The sequence below is a fragment of the Orycteropus afer genome, unplaced genomic scaffold, assembly GCF_000298275.1.
Source record: "Orycteropus afer afer isolate SDZICR_OR568_19922 unplaced genomic scaffold, OryAfe1.0 scaffold00119, whole genome shotgun sequence".
Lineage (NCBI taxonomy): Eukaryota > Metazoa > Chordata > Mammalia > Tubulidentata > Orycteropodidae > Orycteropus > Orycteropus afer.
Window position 1 is genome coordinate 5,182,572 of NW_006921706.1, and position 4,546 is coordinate 5,187,117.

A 4,546-nucleotide genomic window follows, 5' to 3' on the forward strand; every position below is an offset into this window, starting at 1 on the left:
AAAAAAAAAAAAAAAAATGAGGAGATTCAAAGACTAGAAAGGCAAATTACAAGTTCAAGCATGTGAATAACAACGATGACTCTTCTGGAATCCTCGAGTACTGACCTAGAATATCTAGTCACAAGTTTTAGGTAGGATTATGGTAGGATTCGTATGACTCTAATTCTAATTAATTCTCAAGTGGAAAGAGGAAGGCATCAGGGATGAAAAACTGGCAGGCTTTCACAGTAGCAGTAGACTACAGTGTAAAGGTGGTAAAGTGTGCTTAGCTATATCCAGTGTCTCTTTCTGACTTTTCCCTGCGGTGTGTGCTCTTCCTAAGATAACAAGAAAGATGGAAGGAATACTAATTTATAAACACACACACAAACACACACTCTACATGATTTTTGACTGTGGTGAAGGAAGAGGGATGATGGGGCTGTAGGATATGGAGAGAGGGAGCCAGGGAAAAAGAGAGAAATTGAGAGAAAGTAGTACTTAGGCAGAAAATATATTATTCACATATACATATTTCAAATGAAAAATGAACCACCAGGTTTCAAGTAATTTTCTCCTGTAATGGGGTTAAAAATGACTTTTACTTTCTCATTAAAAATTCTGTTAAAGTTCTATAAAATATGCAATACTTTGGTAATATGAAAAGATGCGTTTTAAAATGTGTGATATAGAAACAACCACTAGAGGACCTAATAATAGAAATTGCTAAAATTGTTATCTGGTCAAGCAGCCCTCTCCCTGGTCTCACCCTACCATGGGAAGAATCTTCGCGAGTGAGCGACCCCTGGGCAGGTAGTCCCAGGCAATCCGCAAGCCAGTGGTGTTGGCCGCGGCAGTGTTGGCAGCAGCTCAACAAACTTATTTAACAAACCGCCAGTCACACAAGTACACAAGCCTTTATTAAAAGCAAAGTACATCTCTAAAGGAGAAACGGGTCTTTTCCACCTAGTAGGGAGGTCTTCAATCTAACTTACTGGCTTTGTCTTTCCTAAAAGGGGCGTTCTTAAGGCGGGATTGAGTGCACTTGAGTGACAGGATCCTGACTATATAGTCACATCCCTTCTGCACATGTTCCTTCCCATAGTTCAATCTGTTCGACTGGAAACCACTTTGAAACCACAATGCTAATTAGGTTGTAATGGTATGGCAATGTCATAAAGTTCTTTAGGTCAGGAATATGAAGCTTCTGTGCATGCCCCAAATTAGGAACTCCCCCCGAAACCTCAAGTTTCTGGGTCTGTGGTTATTTTGCTTAATTTAATTTAATTTATTTTGTCTTGTTTTGTTTTCACTAATTACAAATTTTCAATTTATTTTTAAAGTCTAAATAAATTTTAAAATTTTATTTTATTTATTTTTTTAAAGGTTTGTTTTACATTCAATGTTACATGTACATTTAGTTTCATTCCCCATTTACCAGGTCCAACCATAACACAGTCTCCTCCCCTCCCTGCCCAGTAACCTTCCCCCCATGCCCTTTATGCATTCCTGTTTGTCCTGCATTTCCTCCATGTGAATGCTGCCCCTCTGGTGCCCCGTGGTCTATTGCTCTAAGGGGTGTATTTCCATAGAGTATGTGGGTGCGTCACCCTGGGTTGAGTGGTCTGCATGTACATCTAGTTAACTATTGGGTTGAGAGCCAGCCCCTGGGGGTGAGTTTTATTCCAGGCCCAGAATGTATTCCAGAGCCATAGTATTGGGGGTCTCACCAGACTCTTGTGACTAGTAATTCTGGTCATTATTGAGTTTTTGGATTTTATTCCACGTTTTTCCTCCCACTCTATCTAGGATCTCCAGATTTGATCCTTTCCTGAGTGATTGGCATTGGTAGCCAGGTACCATCTAGTTCTTCTGGTCTCAAGGTCCTTCATGTTCTAGGGCTGATTGCTTCCAAATGTCCTTGGCTTTTTTTTTTTGCACTCTTTTTTGCTTCTGATGCTAGGAGACCATTAGTGCGTCTTAGATGGCCTCTTGAAAGCTTTTAAGACCCCAGTAGCTACTCACCAATGTAGGATGTGGAACAAGGCTATTATTATTTTGTTGTGCCAATTGAGTCTGGTGTCCACCAGTACTATGTTCCTGAGACGGTAGATATGTTGAATCTCTCTCCCATAGTGTTTGGGTGTCTGCGAGGGATTACTCTCTCTCTCTCTCTTCTATTGTTTCTGTAAGGATTGCAGGTATTTTGTATCACTGATATTTTGCTTAATTTTAGTTGGCCAGGCCTCACAGACAGTTGCCGGCTACTGCAGGTATTAGCTCATTAATCTCCTTAAATATTTCGCCTCTCTCCCTTTTTGCCTCCCTTTTGGTCTTCTCCAGGACTGTCTTCCCATCCTACCTTCCTACCTAACAAAACAACCTACCTCTAAGGATTGGAACTTGGACTAGAAAGGAGAGGGACAGACGACTTGAGTTAAAGACCTTTTAATATTGCACTTTTGTTATTTTGATAAAATCTGTAAAAAAAATAATGAATGTGAGAAAGATGTGGGCATTGGGGTGAGATTTTGGGGTCTTTGCTTTCGAGGGAAACAAAATAAAAGTAAAGATAAATTGATTTTAATTCTGTAATTAAGAAATTTCTTAAGTAAGGAAACAACTAATTTTTCCAGTGCACTTAGGTTTTTTTTCCCTTATCAACAATTGCATCAAATTAAAATATAAAGATTATCATCTTGTCAATTTTGAACCCCTTTCTTCTTATCTAGATATTTTTCTTCCTCACTTTCCTACCCAACCATTCTGTTTTGTAATCTTTATCTCAAGAATTCCATATTCTGGTAAATCAGAATTAATTCTTACTAGGGCAGTTCAAACCCACCAGTCACTCCTTGGAAGGAAGATTGGGTAATTTAATTCTGCAGTGATACTGCCTCGGAAACCCAAGGAGGGGTTGCTAATAGTCGGATTGACTCCAGAGCAGTGAGATTGGTTTTTCGGTTTAGGGTTTTATCACACTCTATAACTCACTATCCGTTGCTAGAGAATCAACTCATCACTATCCTAACTCCAACCAGTGTAAGATGAGATGTTACAGGTCTTTGTCTGTCACAAGCTTTTGAAGCCTATATAGAGCAGAAGATCTTAAATTTTACTAATTATCTGAGTTTACAATTAGTAAATTATTCAAAAGATGGTGGCTAATTGATGCCCTAGAAAGGGAGTCTAAATTACTGATGTAATCACACAATATCATCTTGTTCATGGATCAAGTTCATGAGTTCCTGTTTACTAATTATAATGTATTTAGAAACAGTGTTTGCCATTTATTGCTGATTACAATATGCAAAATAGCAATTACATATATTATTAATGTGCTAGGTTAATTTTTTAAAAATTATATTTGATTACAATACTATGTCTGTTCTGCATGCAACCTTGCTTTTTTCACTTAACGTGAAAAAATATATGTATTCACATATGTATTCACATACATTCATGTAGCATGGCCTGTTTCTGATTTGCATGATTTTGGCTTGAGGACATTTGATTTTAACTCTGATTAAATTAAAAAAATAATTTTAATATTGGAAAAGATTAGTAAAATAGCAAGTTGTAATATTATACAGGTTGTTGTTATGTGCAGTTAGTAATAGTAAAATATTTTGGTAAAAATCTCTGGAAGGTATTTCTAAAATACATAATAAAAATCTTTAATGTCTTTGTATTTTATTACCTTGTAATCACATTTATAGAAATTGAAATTTCTACTGTTTGTGCAATTAAAATTATAATAATGTGGAATTATTAAACCAATATGCTTCCTTCTGAGGAGTGGCTGGTGGGTTTGAACCGCCAGCCTTGTGGTTAGCAGTGAAGTGCCTTAGCCACTATGCTACCAGAGCTCCCCAATAAAGAGAGGAACAACAAATTTCAAAATAACTGATTTTTAACAAAACATCTGTGCATGCACGTGATAAGGTCTTGTGCAGTTATTCAAAGCAGATTATTAAAAGTATTTAATGACAAAATATTTGTATATAACATAATGTTAAATTAAAAAGAAATAAGCAATGCATTGTCACTATGGCTCCTCTTGGAGTGGGGAAGCATACCTATAAATACAGATGGTTTATACTAACCTAAAGGTTGGCAGTTCAAAGCCATCCAGCAGTACTGTGAAATAAAAGATGTTGTCATCTGCTTTGGTAAATGTTATATTCAAAAAAAACCTATGGAGCAGGTCTACTCCATAACACTTGTGGTTGTCATTAAGTCAGAATTTTTTTTTTTTTAAGTCAGAATTGACTTAATGACAACTAATACCAACAATATACATATTCACCTAAAAAAGAGGCTCAAAAGAAATTTTTCAAAACTTGAACAATGTCTCTGGTAGAAGGTGATATTTACTACTTATTTGTTGTTGTTGTTGTTGTTCTTATTTGTCGTTGAGTCGGCCCTGACTCATAGCGACCCCTCCTTGGGTTTCCGAGGAGGTATCACTACGGAGGTAGGAATGCCCAACCTTCCTTCCAAGGAGTGTCTGGTGGGTTTGAACCGCCAGCCTTCTGGTTAGCAGTCAAGTGCCTTAGGCACTATG